Source organism: Micropterus salmoides, unplaced genomic scaffold (assembly GCF_014851395.1).
Source record: "Micropterus salmoides isolate LMB-PRFRI ecotype aquatic unplaced genomic scaffold, ASM1485139v1 Ms_hic_scaffold_2, whole genome shotgun sequence".
In the NCBI taxonomy this organism is placed as follows: domain Eukaryota; kingdom Metazoa; phylum Chordata; class Actinopteri; order Centrarchiformes; family Centrarchidae; genus Micropterus; species Micropterus salmoides.
The window spans coordinates 45,124,736-45,146,071 of NW_024041150.1; the positions used below are offsets into that span (position 1 = coordinate 45,124,736).

A 21,336-nucleotide genomic window follows, 5' to 3' on the forward strand; every position below is an offset into this window, starting at 1 on the left:
TAGCTGTGTTGACGTTGCTGAGCCTCCGGTGAAAGATCCACAGATGGTAAAGATAGTTACTGAAAGCAGCAGGCGAGCTAACGCTGTAGCACGTCAGCTAAATGCAGTAAATGTACCGTGATCATTTATCGAGCAATTTTACAGTGACAACCGGGGGTCAACATTTTTTCCAGGTCCAAAAGAGGAAACCCGGTGGCTCCGTGAGTAAAATCAGCTGATGAAAAATAAATGAAAGCGATCGATTGGTGACGAGCGATTTGACTTGCAAATAATCTGTATGCAGTAGTGTTAAAGGATATCAGAAGTAAACAGACAGCTGATCCAGCTGTGAGCCGTCATCAGAAACGGACGTCGATTCACGTGACGCTTCGGAAGAAATGACGTCTCATGTCTCTAAAAACATATTTCCTCGTCCCTTCTCTCCTCGCTTGGTTTCCTTGCGTCTCTCAATGAATGGGCGTAAGACACAGTGAAAGTCAAAGCTGCATTCAACACCACCACACATTAACCTGCAATTGGGGAAGCGTTTCCCACCACACATACAGTATATTCAGACTTCCATTCCATATATTCAAATGGACAGACTTCCTAAACAGCATGCCATAGTATGTATATATATGTATGTATATGCGTGTGTGCTTAAAATATAGGAGGAGAATGTAGAAATGTTTTAAACAAAGGGTATTTGTTGAAATCATTATTGGAAATTAAACAAATAATAAATGAGTTGTAATGACCAACCAGTCATTCAATTTGTCATTCAAATAAATTATTCATTTAGTTCATCAGTTAAATATTCATCTGTCTTTAAATATAAACAGTTTATTTCACAATAATCTAAAATCAGTGTCTGGTTATTTTCTCTGCACTACAAGCAGGGTTATTACTATACTTTATTAATCACCCAATTTGTTGTTTACCGCCTTTAAACCATCCTAATTAGGGGCAGTGAGAAATACTGTGTAAGGCCTGGGGAGCAGTTGGGGGTTGAGGGTCTTTCTCTGGTGCACTTTCAACTCCAGCCAGTGCCTCCACAGACTGAGCTAATGCTGTTTCATAGAAAGTACAGATGTCTTGTTGCATGTAAAACCTCAAACCAACCTGAGTGTGTTTTCTCTTTAGTTCTGACCTCACTGCTGAGCTGCACATCAAACCAAGGTGAGCAAACTTCTTCTGTCACAGCTGAAAGTTATTCACTCTCTGATAGAACAGTTAGTGTTTAGGACAGTGTTTGTGGAGGGAAACAGCCACTTTACAAATACAATAAAACACTGAATGCAGTTTTGATGCCACAGTGTTGCTGTGATTCAGAAAGCAGGGGTGCACAGCATGATGCAGCAGCTACTAGAGGAGATGGAAAAATAATAATAATAATGATATAGTTACAAGGAAGATACATGTCACCCACTTTTTTTTTGAAAATCATTTGAAAATATTTGTCTATCAGCTCATATCTGAGTTTAATTCAGCACCTGTAACACAGAGATTGTGACAATGAATGACAATGAAAGGAATATGAGCAATGTGGAGAGAATAAATCCAAATTATATCTCTAACCACATTTTTATGTCTCCTCCAGCCTCTCTGACTGTGAGTCCCAACAGCTCTCAGCTGTTTGAAGGAGAGTCTGTCTCTCTGAGCTGTGAGGAGGACGACAGCTCTGCTGGATGGACGCTGAGGAGGAACACAACCAGAGGATCCAGGACTCAGTGTGGAGCTGGCTGGGGAACATCAGCTGGTTCTTCCTGTTACATCAGCTACCTCGCCCCAGTGGACAGTGGAGTTTACTGGTGTGAGTCCAGAGAGGGAGCAACCAGTAACACCATCAACATCACTGTCACTGGTAAGATCAGACTGTGGAGTTAGTGTTGATGAAGCTGTGTGTAAATGATGAAATGCTGTAGTTTGTCTCTGTGTTGAGGTGGACCAGTGATCCTGCAGAGTCCTGTCCTCCCTGTGATGGAGGGACATGATGTCACTCTGCACTGTAAAACACAGACCCCTCCCTCCAACCTTCCAGCTGGTTTCTATAAAGATGGCTCCCTCATCAGGACTGAGCCTACAGGTCACATGACCATCCACCATGTTAACAAGTCTGATGAAGGCCTCTACAAGTGTAACATCAGAGGTCGTGGAGAGTCTCCATCCAGCTGGATCTTTGTCACAGGTGAGGAGGTTACCTTTGATTTCAGGACTTATTTCATCCAGAGATTCAACTGACCAGGTAGGATTCTCTCTACAGGTAAACCTACAACCACATCTAAAGCACTGCCTACCCTAACAACCCCACATCCTTCGTCACCTCCTGCCTCAGCCTCCCTCCAGCTTGTGTTCAGACTGGTCTGCCACCTTGTGGTGTTCTGTCCATACTGCATCTCCACTGTCCTCATGGTGTCTTTATATCGTCACAGGGCCACAGGTAACACTCTGAATCTTTATCTGACCTTACAAACAATTGTTGTCAATCAAATTATCTTGGTGATTAACAGTTGTCTCTAACAGAAGCTGATAAATTAAGTACATTTTCTTTCTAACCTGCTCTGACTGCAGGAAATGACCTGCCTGTCTCCATGGTGATGACCACGCCCACGCAGGGTGGAGGGATGATGACTGTGATGACGTGAGTGCTGTCACCACAGAGCATTAGTTCTGAGCTGATCCAGTGTGTTCAGTGTGATTTGGTCCTGAAATTAGCCCCTTTTTAGTGATTGTTTTGGTCTAAAATGCCTGATTTTGTGGCAGCTTTTTTAAAAATATTGCGATGAAAGTTACAATGTTTTGGGGCGTTTTTTTGTAATGAAATTGTAGGAATGAGTGGAAACTGCAAAGGAAGATGTATTTTTTTACTTTTAAAACTAGTTGAATCATTAAACAGTACCTCCAGGATTTCTTGGGCTTAACCCCAATCATGCATATTCAAACCTTCTTACGTTTATTATTTCAGCGCTTGGAATAGAGCGGGATGCAACAGCCTGTGTCAGTAATTTGTCTCGTCTGATGTCTTCTGTATTTCTGTCACACTCAATGAATGTTTTGCAGTGGCAAAAGGTTTTCTTTAATGTTCGACCACAATACTGCACATTTTGCTAAAGAAGATCTGGATCCTGTTTTTCACAGATAACCTGAAATTATGACATATGACAACGTTTTGTAGGAAAGGTCAAATTTATGGAAAAGTTGCGGTGATTAGTCAAAATTGGAAGTTGTGCTGACTTCACAGGGATTTGTTGAATTTGTGTTAACAGTTGCGATTACAACGTCATGAAATTCTGTAGGTATTAATTGATAAATTAAGCTAAATGTTCAACAAATAAACCTCAGATTTCCTTCATAGATCATAAACAGCAGAGGACCCAGAACACTTCCCTGTGGAACTCCTCATTTTCTAGTTTGACTTGTAGATGATGTTGAACTCAGGATCTCAGACTTCAGCAGCAGCAACAGTCTCACTTTAAACTCTTCTAATCTTATACTGAAAGCTGTTTGAGAGCAGTTATCAGGATTAACTCTGTCAGGTTAAGTGAAGCCTGATCTCTCTCAGGTTTACTTGATTCATGATACAGGCCCCTAGACAAATGGACAAAGCTGTTGACAGCTAGGAGTGGTGATGGTGCAGTGGATAAGACATGTGCCTATGGTGTGAGAGACTCGGGTTCAAATCCACTGGGAGACACCATTGTGTCCCCTGAGCAAGACACTTAACCCCTAGTTGCTCCAGAGGTGTGCAAGTGTAAGTCGCTTTGAGGAAAAGCGCCAGCTTAATGTATGTAATGTAATGACATGTTTGCAGTCCAAATGTTCTGGTTTGAGTTGTTGTTCATGCTTGTTTTTTTTCCAATGGGGCTTTACTTTTTTATTTTCTACATTAAAGCTTTCAATAAACCTCACACAATTGACCAAATCTCAGTCTCTTTAGCATGCTATGTTACTTCAAAGTTCTAGTTATAGAGAGAACATGTGTTTTCCATTTGAGAAAAGGTGAGGATGACCTTATTTGCTGTTGGTAGGTAAATGCTTAAATGTAAAGGTGGAGCTCAACTTTATTGATTTCATGTGGATGAATGCAGATTCACGTAAGTCAATCCAAACAGGGCTGACGGACAAAAGGCCAGCTCCTCAGGTTCTGTGACGGCAGCCCTAGAATTCAGCCTTCAGGTCTCTGATTGTCCTGGATCTCATCTGAACATCACTATGAAGGCTCACAACTTGATTCTCCAGAGAAAAAAAGGAGGTGATGTCCTAAACATCAAAATCTGTACCAAACAGGAAACCAACCCTGTCTCTTAGGCTGTGTTCAGTGACCCAAATCCGATTTTTTGCTCAGTTGACAGTGTGAACAGGCCAAGTCACATGGAATCTGATCTTTTCCTGTTTGGATTTGGGCCACTTCCATATGCGGTCCAAACGTGATTTATAAAGGGAACATTGCTTAAGATGTACGTAAGCACGGTTTTATAAGTCTGAATATTTTTTGCAGGACGCCATTTTTGGCTTTTGGGTGCACATACACTTTTATTGAGGATTCTACGCACAGTTTTATACATGAGACCCCAGATCAGGCAAGCTGGACCACTTCACTCACAGTATAGTGCTAACTACCATATAATGTGCCAGTAAGTCAAAGTACTATAATAGATACAAATACTCACATATACAGGGCTCTACGCTAAGGTTTTTCCCAAGGAGCACACAAAGAAATTTAGGAGCGCAGTGAAACATGTTCAAGTAACAAAGAGTTTAACAAACATATTTATACATATTTATTCTTCGTGTGTGCTCCTTCCCTTTGTATTCAACTATGGTGTGAAATCATTAGAGGACTATGAAAGTGAAGACCCTTGTATCTGTACACTCGGCATTGGCCTGAAAATAGATATTTTTAAAATTTGACATTGATAACATTGTAGAAAAAAAACTAATTCCTGCTTTCTTACAGTGCAGACACTTTGCTGCTTGCACTTGCCTCTGCTTGCATTCTTTTGCTGAAACTCTTTTTTTTTCCTGCTAGAAATTATTAGCAGCGGCTCTTGGATACTTTTAAATCATTGGGACTGTCATCTACTCAGATAAAGTAGGCTATTGCCATACTTTAAACACTTCATGATCTTAGTGCTACGCGAGTGCAGCCTATCAATAGCACTAGCCTGTACAGCTGTAACTGGAGTTGGAGCTACTGCTAATTAGCAACAACATGCCCCCCTTCTCCACGGACAACTTCTACAAACTTCTACAGAAATTTACTGTGCTGGAATCCAAGATCAACAGGTTAGAAGTGAATGTGGAAGTGAATGGACTATGTGGGAATGACACCACTTTACCGTGGACCCAAAACAGTGGACAAGAGCATGCTAACACACAGCTAATTAGCACCAACAAGACTACCAAGAAGCAGGAGGCCTGTGTACTGGGTAATAAATCTAAAAGTGGGAGTCCTCCCTGGGACGCTCTTGGTGCAAAGCGAGTAAATCATTTCCTGGGGAAATGGGAGGACGAGTAACAGACAGAACCCAGCGCCCTGAGATTTGTGATGTGACTGGCTGGCCTGCATTATCATCCAGGCAGAGCGCCTCTTCAACCCCTGTTCTTGGTAGGACACAGCCGTGGACAGCTGCGAAAGGTAGAGTTAGCAACAAACCTCCCCAACAACCGAGTGTGCAACAGCAGAACAGATTTTCACCACTATTGTAGGACCCTGGATCTCCATCTGATGACCTGGATGACCTCCTGTCCTCACACAGAAGGGTAAGGACTGAGAGTAAATCAGAAAGTAAAAGGCTGCAGGGAAAGCTAACGACTGGGCCTCAAACTCTGATTTTGGGTGACGCTGCTATAAATGATGTAAGAAGCTTTGTACAGTAAGAACACCAAAATACTCTGCTTTCCGAAGGATACAGTGTCTGACTTAGCAGAAAGAATCCTGCATATCGTGGCTGAACATCCTACTGTGAAAAACATCATTGGTTAAAAGTGAAACTGATGAGCACATAGATTTTACATTACATGACATTACTAATTGTGCACCTGTGCCTGTGCTGGGTCCTGCCTCATCTGTGCCTGCCACAGCAACCTTTCCTCCAGAGGTCCAGGAAAAGGTATATTAAATTGGGTCATTTAGCTGCCTCTTGTGGCTGTTTTCTCGTTCTTTCTACATCTTTGTTGCACTTGTCATGCAAATCTGGGAATTGACAAAATGTAGCAAACTGCAAAATGTTTTCACTGTTTAAACTCGCCCCAGATAAAGTCCTTTGATCTGCGCCGTTGAGCCTGTCAGACTTCAGCAAAAATGAGGATCAGTTGGGAGTGGCTGCTCATATCCCCAAAAAGTGAACGGAAGAGTACAAGACCACATGCGTGAGATTAGTTGAATATGAATATATATCGTTTAAGACTGAAACAACACTAGAAAACAATATTTCATCTTAATCCAAAACATTCATCTCTGCCATTATAAACATTGTATTTAAGTTTTGACGATAAAACCTACCACCTCTGGTGAAGCTCAGATAACAGACTCTATGCATGACTGTTAAAATGATAATATTAACCTTGTCCAGAGACTAACCTCTAAACTCCCCCCACACAGACACTCGAGGAGCAAAAAGGACAGGGTAAACATGGTATTGGTGTTCTCCTTTCAGATTACCTCAGACATGAAAGAACCCCTTTCTTCAGTCCTGATTCTCTACCTCACCAAAGACCCATTAACATGGACTCTAACAAACCCTTTCCCTATTCACACCCAGTTGTGAACTTATAACACTGCCAGACACCAGAGAAGAAAACAGCCCCAAAATCCTTTGTGGGGACAAAGAAATGTTGTCTCCTTATAAACTTGCCTTAGTACCTTGTTTGAATTAAATCATCTTTGTTAAGTTACTTTGTGGCATACCACTTCAATCTGAGTAGTTTATTATCATGTTATTACCAAAAGAAAAAAAACATAAATAATAATTTCGCAGTGCTCTTAATCTTGTAATCTTAAACTAATTTACATTCCTGCATGAATTCTTTGTTAAACTAATGCTTTGTTCCAAGCACCTTTATATACTTTCTTAGAAATTATATGGTACAGAAATATTATCATGTGTTGAATAACCAATTTTCCCAGCTCCTGAGCCAGATTGAATTTAAAATTAAATAACCATTTCTTCAATAGTCAGTGATTACCAGCTCCTCTCATAAAACCAGTAAAAACCTGTAAAAGTACAGATATCACATGAAAAATGTAAAAGCAAAAGTCATCCAGTATAAACCTGCTCAAGTAAAAGTAAAAACGTACCTGGTTTTAAAAATACTTAAATAAGTAATCAAAAGTAAAAGTACCACACATAAAGAAAAGAGGAGGATAAGTCTGCATTGTTGCGCTGCTGTTGTGGTACTATCCCCGTCTGACAGACACAGAACCCCTTTTGGGACTTTGGGTATGTAAGAATGAGACAAGAGGAAACCAAAACTAACTGAAACACTTCTCAATTTACAATCTCACCAAAAATCTACTGTTAACCTCAGCAACTCTCATAAAGTACAGCTCACAGTCCCAAACAGAGCAAGGCTGGCTTCAGTTTTCAGATGTTTATATTGCAAAACTCCACCAGTTATGTCACCATTCGGTCACAAAATGGCTGCAACTCACAGTGCGACAACAGAGCACGGTCACACCTGACACCACAATGCTCTCACTACAATCTATTATATTATTACAATTACAATCTCTGTAAGAAGCCTGAACAGAAACCTAGAAAAATCCAGTGCTGGTTTGAACAGACCTCTTCGCACTAACTCACTCCTCATGAAGTCTGATAAAACTGAGGACCAATCTGCAGGGTCATTGTGTCATGTGCTCGTACTGGCTGAGGGTGGATGTGGATCAACTGTTCTTGTACTGGCTGATGATCCAGCATCTCCTCTACTGACAAACCTCAGCACAGCTCCTGTAAATTATAAATATTTTATATAAATGATTGTTAGCTGATAACAATCATACAGCATGAGGCCCATCCAAACTGGCTCCTCCAGGTTTCCTTTAATACATTTTCAAATATAAAATGACTGGGCTGAATATGTTTATTATTTAGTGAAATGTGCATCCATGTTGCCCAGTCTGCCCCGCTTTTTTTTTGTCATTACAGTTTTTATTTATTCAAACATACAAAACATACAAAATAAACACTAACCCCAACATACAGACCGCCTGCAAATCGACATTTCCGTATCTGAAACAACCAAAATATACATTCAGCACCATTTCCACAAATCTTTCCATATGTCTGACTTACAGAAAGACACATTCCCATGCCCTCCTAAACTGTTCCTCTTCGTTATTGATTCTAGCCAACATGCATTTGTATGATGCAAATTCTGACATCATTTACATCCATTTTTTAACATCTGGGGCGACTGTACTCTTCCATTCTCTGAGAATTATTCGAGACAATCCCAACTTTTAAAACCCCTCGTCCATATTTAGATATATTTGACATTTCTGTTTGGTCCCATAGCAAACACAGTCTTGGTGACACAGGTACCACCACACCCAGCCACTTACTCATATGTTCCTGTACTTTCTCCCAAAAAACGGGTGGACCAGTTTACATCCCCAAATTACATGCAAAAATGTCCCTACTTCACTCAGACACTTCCAGCATAAATTATTTCCTATTAAGCCAATTCTATGTAGTTTTGAAGGGGTGAAATAAAATATATGAATTATCTTGTACTGAATAAATTTTCCCTTCGCCTCTCTCATGTGTTTCCCTTTATTAGATAAGATTTTTAACCAATCCTCCTCACTCAGATCACACCCTAGGTCTTTCCGCCAAATGATCCTCAGATTTTTACATATATCTTCTCCTGTACTAAATGTCTTGTAGAATACTGCTGCTGTGTGTGTTATATTAGGTAGGTCCAAAACTTCCATCAATATATTCTTGTTGTGATTAAATTTACCCTTTGTGATACAGTCTCATATTTGTAAATATTTCCAAAAATTACCTTTATATTCCAAATTATATTTTTGCATACTATCAGAAAATGACATGAACACTCCATCCACAGGTCACTTATTTTGCGTATCCCTCTGATAAGCCATTGGTTCCAATAAATAGGTTTCTTCCCAATACGTATGGCTGGGTTATACCATAGAGAGGCGTAAAGCTGTCTTCTTTCCAGACTGCTTTAGAATAAGACAACACTGGGTTTGAAAAGTAATTATGTTGTGTTGTGTTGTATAGGTTGTTACACCATGTGAGAGGACATCCAGAGGTTCAAATGGGCTAGTTAGTCCCCTTTCAATTTTGATCCAGCTCAGCTCCTGATCTATTCCCTTCCAATGTTTTATCATTTTAGACATTTCAAATGCTAGGTTATATAATCTTACATTAGGTAGACCCCTACCTCCCATTTCCCTTCTTCATATTAATCCTTGGTCTTTTTTATCCCATAAAAATTCATATATATAATCATATTGTTTAAACAGCTGTGGTGCTATATTGACTGGCAACATCTTGGAGACATGAATTGTGGTGGATCCACCATTTTAATTACATAAATTTTTCCCCACAGTGTGAGCTTAAATTTACCCCATTTATCCAAAATCATTTTCATTTTCTGCAGGAGTTGGTATTTAGTTGAATGCCTAGATACTTAATACCTGAGAAACCCCCACTCCACCCTGTCAAAAGTCTTCTCAGCATCAAGTGAAAAGGCTGCCACTGGTACTGGATTGGAACAATTCATATGCATCATATGTTAGTAACTGAAGACCTTTTTTTTAATAAAACCTACTTGATCTCCATGTATAATGTCTGGCATTATTTTCTCTAGATGCAACGCCAAGGTCTTTGTCAGGATCTTACAATCCACCCCCACAGGTCTGAAATTGGACACATCTGAGGTGTCTTTCTTAGGAATAAGAGAGATTAAACATCATTAAACGTACCCGACAGCGAGCCCCTCTCAAATGCCTCCATGTATACCTGATGCAGAATGGGCGCCAAAATATCAATATATTTCTTGTAATATTCAACTGGAAAGCCATCCAAACCAGGTGATTTCCTGGTTTTTATGGATGAGTTAGTAGCCCTAATCTCTTCCTCTGTTATTGGAGCATCCAGCATGTCTTTTTGCTCATTAGATACAGAAGGCAGATGAATACCTGAGAAAAACATATCTGTATCTTCCGGATTAGAAGCACAGGAGGATGTGTATAGATATTCATAAAAAATTCAAACAATCTGATTGATTTCTTTTGATGAAGTTACTAATCCATTATCATTCTTAATCATTGGAATGTTGTTGGAAGTATCCTGATGCCTTAATTTCCTCGCTAACAATCTGCCAATCTTTTCGCCCCATTCATAGAAATTAGTTTTTAGCCTAAATAAGGCATATTCACCCTTTGTTATATATATCATGTAACTGATATTTCATATAACAGATTGTTTTGTATAGCTTATCTGAATAGTGACTTGCCAGTTCTTTCTCTAATTTTCGGATCTCTTTGTCTAATGCATTTTCTTTCTTCGCATTCTCCTTTTTCATTTTGTAGGCATGAGCAATAAGTTTCCCTGTTATAGAGGCTTTAGACGCTTCCCAGACCGAGGAAATTGTTTCTGTAGAGCCAATATTAATTTCAAAAAAAGTTTTAAGATCCTCTGATAATATATTGCTAGATGACACATCCTGTAGCCACACATTGTTAAGTCTCCAACGTACTCTTTTCTCATTATGTGTGTTCAGGACAACATGTAACTCCACTGTGGCATCATCACTAACAGCAAATAGCCCCTAACTCACAGTCCACTACTAAGTCTATTAATGAGTTAGACATCGGAAAAAATAATCCTTGAGTGAGATTTGTGACCTCTCACATGGGTTCACCAATCTCCATGTGTCCACCAGACTCAATTCCTCCGTCATCATATGAATTGCATCAAGGTTTCAATACAAATAATTCTGCCGTCTTTATCATTGTGTTGTTTTAGCATGATAAAACTTTTTTATTAATTGGAATCATCACCCATTCTGTTTACTAGAGCATGAGCTATGAAAACCATATTGTAACAAAACTCTTAAATTTCCCTGCCTCTTCATCTCCTATTATATCAGACTCCTGAATAAATGCTATATCTGTATTTTTAGATTTCAAATATGTCGGAACCTTCCTCCTTTTAGTGGGGTTCCCACATCCATTTATGTTCCATGATATTATGTTAATGTACCGGTTAGCCATCATTTCTAGACATGTAAATACTCTTTGACCTCAGTTCTCTCACCCTGGTTTCAATATTAAATAACCACATATTCAAGAGGTTATTCAGAGTGTTAGGCCTTCTCAGAAATACTGTCTTAGTGCAGAGATAAAACATGAAAAATATAAACACATCCCTGGGTCAAAGAAACCCAGAACTCGGTGCTTCGATCCCACGTCTTTCCTTAGCCACCTGCAGCACCTTGTCTCGGGCTGATGAGCGCAGGAAGCGCATCAGTATGGTCCTGGGCGGTTGATTCGGGCCTGGTATGGGTGCCAAAGAGCGTTGGGCACACTCAGTTTCAAACTTGTTGCCGGATAGCCCGAGCCCCAGAGAGATGATCTTTTCCACATACTGAATAACTTTGCCCGTCTCCTCCTTGCCCTCTTTGAGTCCCACCATTCTTACATTATTTCTTCTGCTGAGGTATTCCAGGTCTTCCACAGTGCTTCCAGTCTTTTATCACACTTCCCCGTGCTTTCCTCCATTCGTGTATTTACGTATTCCATGTCTGATATCCGTTGTTCTGCCTCTCCCAGCCTCACTTGTATGCTCCCCACCGCATCTTCAAGCTCTTTTGTTGTCTCCTTAATTAAGACAACATCAGCCACCACCATCTGAAGAGTAGCACTCATTTTCCCTATTTCTTCAAACACTGTCTTATCGGCAAACACTCCTCCAGGTTTAGGGTCGTTGTCGCATGTCGCATGTCGGTGTCGTCGAGGTGTTGGGCTGCTCTGAAGCTAGCTTACTTCTTGTTACCGTACCTTTGAAAAAGTATGCTTTGCTGTTGATTGACATTTGCCGGGAAGGTACAAATTTTTGGTCGGAAACTGGTATTAGTTCTGGTCTTTAACACAGGACCTCAATTTTCAGATTAATAATGAAATGTATGTCTCCAAATTTGCATAATTAGCTGATGGTCGTGAGGACCTCTGCTACTGTGCTGCCACATCGCTAATCAACTTTTTAATATTCAATATGAATCCACTGCTTCCCATCTTGCATTAGTCCAGAGTTGTAACTAAACTTCACTGCCTCGTTTTAAAATGATGTTTGAGGAGTGCCCTCACATCCTGTCTGGACTGGTCATACAGATGTTTCTTGCTGGAATGTGCAAGTTTAATTACATGCAAAAAAGAAGCCAGCCCCTAGTGGAGAGGAAGAGGGGAGGATTATGCCGGCAGCAAGAGAGTCTTTAATGTACTGCTCCATAGACTCTCTCTCCGGACGCGACAGGTTGTAGGGGTGACTTGAAGGGAGAGGCGCGTCCGGGAGGAGGTCTATGGAGCAGTCGTAGGGGCGGTGGGGGGGTAACGACAGAGCCTGATTTTAACTGAAAACTAGAGCGAGGTCGTGATACAGATGTGGGACACCTGACAGGTCGGGAGGAAGGGGAGGTGGGGTAGGCCGGGGAGGATTACCGGGGGCTCGAGCTGACAGGAGACAGGACGCATAACAGGAGGCGCTCCAATTCCTGATCTTCCCCCGCGACCAATCGATGTTAGGGTTATGGGTGGCTAACCAGGGGAGCGGCAGGGGAGGTGATTAGGTGGAAGGCGAGGGACTCGTGGTGGTTCCCGGATGTGACAAGGGCTAATGGCGGGGTGCGATGGGTGACGTGGTGAGGGTGTAGCTGCAATCAAAGGCAACTCATGCATTTCTGTTAAATATGGTTCATATATATTTATATTTTAATTATGAGGTTAAAAATCATATGATTGAAATATTTCATGGTCAATAAATAATTTCATGATTATTTATTTTGTTAAAAACTGAGGAAAAGGGTGGAACTTATTTTTTTGTTCCGTGCGGAAATGATAATTTGCTACAGGGACGCTGTATGGGTACACTCACTAAGATCTAGATGAGAGAAATGTGCTGCAGTTTTCTCAAAAGCCATGGAAGATTGTTAAGGTTATCCATAAGTTTTGTCGTCGTGGATTGAAGACTAATAACCTAAGTTTACCCTCTCGGGTTCATGTGGCCAATGAGGTATATATTTTCTCTTTCTTTGTCATTTATTTGTGTTACGTGACTGTGTTTGTAACAAGCCAATTATTTTACATGGCATAAATGTATACTTTATTTCTTAGTTTCTATGTGATTCTGTTTAGTATTGTTTGCAAGTATGTCAAGAATTTAAGGTTAATTTACGTTTTTCTGTGTTTATTTATATACCAGTTCTGATGGCAATTTGGAATCGCAAGTGAACATGTAAAGACATGCCCGTCATCGAATAAATGTGCCCGTGAAAACCCAGGAATGACTTGAGCCTTTATTAAAACTCGAGGGGAGTAACAGAGTGTTTGGCGTTAAGGCCCGTGGCGTGAAGGGGGGCGTCAAGAGAAACGTGGGGAATCTTGAGCTGACGAGCGATTTCCCGATCTAAAAATTTTCATCAGCGCCCGAGTCAATAAGGGCCCCGAGAGAGAGAGTCACGCTCCCCCAGGAGAGGGAGGTGTCGAGGAGAGTTCGCGGATGGGGCGAGGGAACGCTACGTGCTGGGTCCATGATGGCTTGATCGTTCTGTTATGGATGTGGACAGAACGGACCCAAACGCAGCGCTTGTCAGATTACCAAAAGAGGTTTATTGAGGGGGAGAAAAAGGGAAGAGGGGAGTCGGGAGGTGGGATGAGGTGAGCAGGACGCCAGCAGACGAGGGCACGGAGGAGCCCGGCTGACTGACTGGATGGCGGAGGTGAGTGGACCTGGCGGGGAGAAAGAAAAGACAGGGTTAGTCTCAGGAGACAACAGGTTAAGCAACAAGAAACAGGAGAGCTTTGAACGAAGCAGTGGCACCAGGACTGGAGCGACGACGATAAAGCGAAGATGGAGTGAAGAACCGGGGTAGAAATACTGTTGAAGATGAGGCTGATGGCAGGCAGGTGCGGCGGGCGGAGGTGAAGATTGATGAGACACAGGTGCCATCAGCCGGGCTCCAGGGCGGAGAGGGAGAGAGCACAGACAGAGGGAGAGGCGAGGAGACACGGGGGAGAAAACAGAAATGCGAGACGAAGTAAAAAAAGAAAAAAGAGCACAGGGCACTCACCGTCAGCTGGGCTGCCACCGCAACAATTCAGTCATCATTATTTGATAACATGGCAGCAAAGAACAATAAAACATACATTACTGCAAGTGATAGTTTTCAGCAATGTTTACTTCCTCTGACAATATGTCATACATACTAGTTTTGCTTTAAAATAGAAGAAAACAGGTAGAAGAAAATCATTTAAAAAGTTTTAAACAATGTATTTACTGGTGCTGCACAATTAATCAAAATATTATCAAAATCACGAAGCGGACATTTGCAAATCTAAATGAGAAGACTTGGCATCACAACTTCTGTTGTGACCTGTCCACTTTCTCACCTGGTTCTTGTTCTCACCTTCTCTCTCTGTTTGTGCTGTCAACCGAAAGGCAAACACAATATCCAGAGTATTAATAATATAATAAGAGGTAAGAATCTGTATTAATTGCTAACAATGTTAGGGTTCCAAGCCCGAGAAGGGACTAGCAGGACTGGGAACCTTATTATAATCGTTACGGTTTTCATTATTTTTTGTACTACATACATAAAAGTGATACTGCAGCCTAGACAGTAAGTGTTACAGACTCATAGGGTAGGTACACACTCCCAAGTGTACCTCAGGCGTAAAAATTCGCACACTTCCACCTCTAGGGGCGCTACAAGCAAGATCAACGCATTTGGGCTTGGAACTCCTGCATCCAATGGTGCATATCATTTTCATTTATAATTTTTTTTCCTGCTTGTTGTTTAGTGCTAGAGGTAGCAACAGACAGGATGGTGAGAAACTCTGTAGCATTGTTCATGAATCAAAAGGGGGTGAGGGTTCATTGAAGCAAGACAGGAACATTTAATTATCCAGCACTTTAAAAAAAAGGACGAAATCCCTCACTGGCTTCCCACCACTGTGAAGCTGATATGTTGAAATACACAAGCAAGCCAGAGAGACTGTTACAGGGAATCAAACATCTGATCTCTACAGTTGTATTTGGGGACCCTGCAATACGTGTGCCATCTTCAAGTCAGGGAGAGTTGGTCTGGTTCAGCCGGAACGGTCTCCCAACAAGCTCAATACATAATCCACCCATTACCCATTTGGGTCACATCTAAAAAGAATTTAATTCCCATGTTTTATTATTAAATATATCCACTTTAGAAAAATGTTGATGTGTTTGGTGTTATGCTATATTTTTTTTTTTTACCTCTGACAGAGTGGAAAGACCCAAACCAACAATGTCATAGTCACACAAGCTAACAGCTCTGTAGTCCAGTTTCCTCTTAAAAACAATTCAATTGAACGGGGCTCTGCACGTTGCATTGCAGGACTTCTAATAAAACATTAAAGTTGTAATAAAATAAATTATAAACATGCTGATTTCTGTCTTACATTCTGCTCACGTAGTACATGTAGTGAAGTTTTATACTCTGTGTTATGACTGTGGTTGTAATTTGCAAAGGATGAGAAATGTTCAGTGCCATCTGTTCTGTTTCTTATGTAAATAGGTCTGTACCATAACATCATTGGAATTGGTGGTTTTGTCTGTGCTCGGCGGGGGATTGGTGGCTGCGGTTCCAGCTGTTGGCAAATGATTTGTTGCTCCCTGACAGCTTGCTATTTAGGCAGAGAAGATGGCGGCAGCTGGCACGTGGGGGCATCTTCCACATCTCCCAACAGGCTACAGTTTGATCTAGTTTAAGTAGGTTTAGGCAGCCAGTTCAGTTACTCTTCTTTTTCTCCTGTATATAATAGTTAGGAAGATCAGTTGTTTGTGGCTGGTTTTCATTAGTTTTTTTTGATAGGTTAGTGCTGATTTCTAGTTAGAGGTGTTTTGTTTGTTATGTTGGCCTTGGCTCACCCTGAAGTGTAACTTTATCACCATTTGTTTCATTCTGTTATAAATAAATCCACTATTTATTATATCACCGTAGTCTAACTTGTGTTCGTGTGGCTCCTTGGGAAAGATGGGGTCCATAGTTTCATGTTGTCTTTGTATCCACGTTTTGACATTTGGATTTCAGTCAATACTTTAGTAGTTTTTGTTACGTCCTGATGTACCAATTTGGGTTTAGATAGGAGACATTTTGAAAGGTGTGGGCATTTTTGAATGTAAGAATCATATAAATTTATAAAGTGTAACACCCATCCCATGTGATTGTATTATGTTATGCTTCTTTGTCTAAGGTCACTATGGGCGGGGCCCTGGGTACAGTTTTATAATTTGGCGCTGTAACCTGTACCATTATTCTTACCATTATAAATGAAAATGATGGAAACCTTCACCCACTTACACTCAAATGGAAAATTTTAACTGACGGTGCCTCCAATCAGATAAACACAAAGGTAATATAAATTTATACTCCTCCTTGCTGTACATGGTAGACCAAATTACATGTCTGTTTAATCTGTGTAAGCAAAAAGCATTCATTCTGACAAACCCAAATGGAAATACCACCAATATGCTTTAGCAGAAAAAAGCACAATAATTTAATTAATTCGGCAGTAATACAAAAGACAAATTCCCGTTAAACTAAAAATATCTTGACCTTTACAAAATTTTGCCAAATAAAAATACCAGTCTAAAATACTCAAATGCACAAAACCCTTGTTAGTAAGTCTCTTGTAAACCCCTATATGTCATATTGCAAAAACTTGAGGACTCAAAGGCAGACTCGGAACAGTTCAAAGGTGTAAGAGGAGACGGATCGACTAGAATTAATCGCCTCAGCCCAAGCCAGGGCTCGCCCCCTTAATAATCCCAAAACATATAGTACCTTGGACTCGTCTGAAGGAAAAGTCTGTGGCCGTTGGGTAAAACCATAGCGCATTGCAGGAGAAAGCCTCTGCACTTATCCAGTTCTCCGGAAAAGGGTTCTGGGTCGGGGACATACGATTCTTGGAGTGGAGGAGGTGCTGGGTGGTCCTGGTGATGAGAGGCAGCCACCGGAGCAGGTGGGGGGGAAGGCAGCTGGAGGAGCAGGTGGCGAAAATTGTGCAGTTAGTGAGGAAACTTGTGCAGTTAATTGTGCTATTTGGTTTACCATGGCTTGGCTGTTCTCAGCGAGTGTCCTGATTAATTGCTCATGTTGTCCAAGGAGATATCCCTGACTGGCGAGGGCTTTGTGTACCCCAGATGGATCCGAGTCCAAGTCCACTGAGTCCATGCCTTGGCCAGATCGTTCTGTCATATTGCAAAAACTTGAGGACTCAAAGGCAGACTCGGAACAGTTCGAAGGGTTAACAAAGGTTTTTTTTTTTTTGAAAGGTGCAACAGAGGACTGGGTGGTTGGCTCCAACAGGGCAGAATGGAGAACACAGAGGAGGGGAGTTAGTCCAGGCAAGATAGGAGCAGAGCGGGGTGTGGCGTTCAGCAGGTTTCCCGGAGGTAGTGTGATCCTGGGCACAGAGAAAAACAGGTTAGTCCAGGGAGAGACAGAAATTACAGGGAATCTTACAGGAGAAGATAGTTGGCCTTGGCACATGTACCACATGTGGTTAACTGACGATCTGGCAAAGAATGTGAGGAGGACTGGGGTTGAAATACTGCAGGAGCTTGATTAGTGGAATGAGAGCCAGGTGCGCTGGTGGAGCCAGGGAGTGTAGCCACGCCCAGACAGACACAGACAGGGAGGACAGACAGAAAACACAGGAAAGGGGGGAACAAAAGAACACAAGGTAGTGGGGAGATTCTGTAGCACCACAACACTATATGTTTCACTGGACTCTATATAACCAGTGCATTACCTCAGTAAGGGCCTACACACACACACTCACACGTCTTTATAACTCTGAAATGAAACAAAACCTCGTTGCAGGCATGGATCATGGCTCGGGTGCGTTGAGGCCCAAAACATGCAATGGCCGGTTCACTTGTTTCACAAGCAGAAAAACAAAAATGTGCATGTGTTAAGTTGTAAAGTTATTAGTACTCACGACCTCTGAGTATGAGCAAGGGAATGAGATTGTGAGGGAATGGGACGATGGTCTCTGACAGCACACAGCAGAAGCTTGCAAACAAAGAAACGCAGCTCAGGAAAAGACAGCAGTCTATCATATCACACTGGAAGGGGAAAACAGTTCTCCGTCGTGGTCCACAGGAACTTTCCCTTTTTACAGACACAATGTCCTCCTGAATAAAATAAAACGGCTAAGCAACAAGTCCATATGCTATTTCATGAAGACTAACAATAACTGGAAGTAACTGCTTTTACTCAGTTACACAGCTGACAGTACAACAACAGACATAAAGGCTATGAGCCGAATGCTAATGACTCGTTTTTCCTGCTACAGTAAGATTCCGTCACCATACAAATAAACATAAACACGCTTGAAATTACCTCTTGTAGATCACAAAAGTTCAACACTCAGGGTAACTGGTCGTCAACCACAGGTTAGGAACAAATTGCTCTCGTACAATGTCTACTGTACATCCACTGCGTGAACATGTCTCTATTGTTCTCCAATGTCTGGGATCTGAGTCAGCTATCGTTAAGTCCCACCCCTTTGCTTGAGAATGAACTTTGATTGGTTGTCAACGGTATAGTTTCCAATCAGAGTACAGAAAAACAACAATTGACATGTCAACTTCTCATCACTTAGGTTGTCATACTTCTCACACAGGCTGTCTCCTGTACACATCATACAAACTATACACACTCAAATGAACTGCAACATTCAACCTTTTTAACATTCTTAAACCTTATGTAAACATTTTAACCCTTTAATAAAAACGTCCAGATTTTTTAAAACACATTCTTAATGGTTTCTCTTTTTTTTCACATTACTTTTTAATGACTCATGTAATTTATAGTATTTATGCATTATCTTTCATTTAACCATTCATTAAAGTTATTTCATTTAATAAACTATGTATATTTTACTGGCAAAGGTATTTTAGCCCGGGCTACAAAAGTAAAACAAACTTTCTTAGAGGGGAAAGAAAAGTGAAGACATCTTGTCTGCCACCGAATATAACTCAACAACAACAACAAAAAATCTGTATTAATATGCAATAATCCTCGTGACTAAGCCTCTCGCAGGTCTTGGAAGAATGGAAGGCTATAATATTGCTACATTTTGTTTGAAGTTGACGTTACAAGTGTTTCGATAAATGTTTCCAAAAACAGCAACTTAAGACAATTTCATACAGTCCGCTAATGTAGCATTAGCTGGCTGCTCATGGCTGTATCGAGCTGGGGATCAGGACCAGAATGGGGGCTAGCCGACCAGGGATCAGGAGGGACAGGCTGGAGGCTAGCGGCGCTAGCAGGCAGGGGATCAGAAGGGACAGGTTGGGGGCTAGCAGGCCCCATGCTAAGCCCAGCATGAGGAGCACTGGGGGAGTTCAGAGCCCATAGCAGGGATCCTTTGAGAAGACCCACCTCCCGAACCAGCCCAGCCACACCGGGAGCATTCAGTAGGCACGGTTGTTGGTCCAGAGCCTTCTCAAAATGGGCTAGCGCTTCCAGTCTCTCGTGCCAATCCTCAGTCCTTAAATCAATAAGAAAATTATCCATGATGGTTCTCACTTTGCGCAGGTCTTCCGGCGTAGGGCTAATGTCTGCTGGGTCTATTTCCGGTCTGGTCCGATGATCATGTGGTATGCAAAGTAGGGAAGGGACTTAAAAGAGTTCACTGACTCAGCTGACCTGAACCAAAACTTCCTATTTGACAGGTAGGATGAAAACCATTCTAGGGCAGTACCAGAGATCCCCACCCAGTGCCTCAGTCTGTCTAACATGATGTTGTGATCAATGGTGTCAAAAGCAGCACTAAGGTGCAGGAGTACCAGGACTGAGCACATGCCTTCATCAGCAGACATTAAAAGGTCATTGGTGACTTTAAGCAGGGCAGTCTCAGTGCTGTGGTACTTCCTGAAACCAGACTGAAACTTTTCAAATAATTTGTTATTTTCCAGCACAGTGAGCAGCTGTTTGGACACAATTCTTTCTAGAATCTTTGCAATAAAAGGCAGTTTTGAAATTGGTCTAAAATTTTGTGGGAGGGAGGGATCTAAACCAGGTTTCTTTAAAAGTGGGTTCACGCAAGCCGTTTTAAAAATCAGGGACACAACCAGTAGATAGGGAGCTGTTGAAAACAGAGATCAAATGGGGCCCAACAGAATCTATTACTTTCAGTAAAAACATCAAGTAGGCTGGAGGACACTCTCATTTGTGATACTGTTTTTCAAATCTCAGACAAGTCGATGGGATAAAACTGGTTAAAAATCTCTTGTTGCTGGTGAGGAACCTCTGAGTAAGAGGCCACGGGGGTAATAGACTGACACCACCTTATTAGTAAAATAAGATAAAAACAATTCACAGTCATCATTACTTCCAGCTGAGGCACAAGGAGGGGTTGGGTTTACCAGCTGATCCACAGTCTTAAACAGAAACCTGGGATTGTGTTTATGTGTAGTAATGAGTTCAGAAAAATAGTGTGTTCTCGCATCCTTAACCATGTTATTGTAGTTAATTAATAAATCCTTCAGACTGAGGTAATGGACTTGGAGACTGGATTTTTTCCATCTGCGCTCTGCTTTCCTGCATTCCCTTTTAGGCTGCGAATGCTGTCATTTATCCAGGGTTGCTTACTAGCTTTAGACGTAGGCCTAACCTTTAGAGGAGCAGTAATATTTAGTGACGACAAGCAGATATGATTGAAGTGATCGACCAGATTGTCGGTGTTGGAATCAGACAGGTGTTGGCTTTGGCTCTGAAAGAATGCGCAAAACTTTGAAACACTTTGTTCATTAAAGATGTGAGAACACACAGAGCTTGGTGAGGCGGCATGAGTAACAGGAGAATCACAGCTAAAAACAATACATCTGTGGTCAGATATTCAATTCAATTCAATTCAATTTTATTTATATAGCGCCAAATCACAACAACAGTTATCTCACAGCGCTTTTCATAAAAGAGCAGGTCTAGACCGTACTCTGTGATGATATTTACAGAAGCCCAACAGTTCGGGTCCAGATATGGTAGTCCACTAATTCCACAGAGGAAATGCTGACACCCAGGGTAAAAACCAAGTCCAGTGTATGACCACGGTTATGTGTT

At 41.4% G+C, this 21,336-nt stretch overlaps 1 protein-coding gene and 1 long non-coding RNA gene across 2 annotated transcripts in view; one reads left to right on the top strand and one right to left on the bottom strand.

Annotated features, from left to right (window-relative positions):
- The window catches only part of LOC119911718 (titin-like), a 305,379-nt gene that overhangs the window by 69,240 nt on the left and 214,803 nt on the right, over positions 1-21,336 (bottom strand). The window lies entirely within an intron of this gene.
- Positions 11,108-16,205, top strand: LOC119911728. The gene is made up of 2 exons (XR_005446013.1): positions 11,108-13,244; positions 15,781-16,205. It is a non-coding gene; the product is annotated as an uncharacterized LOC119911728 (long non-coding RNA).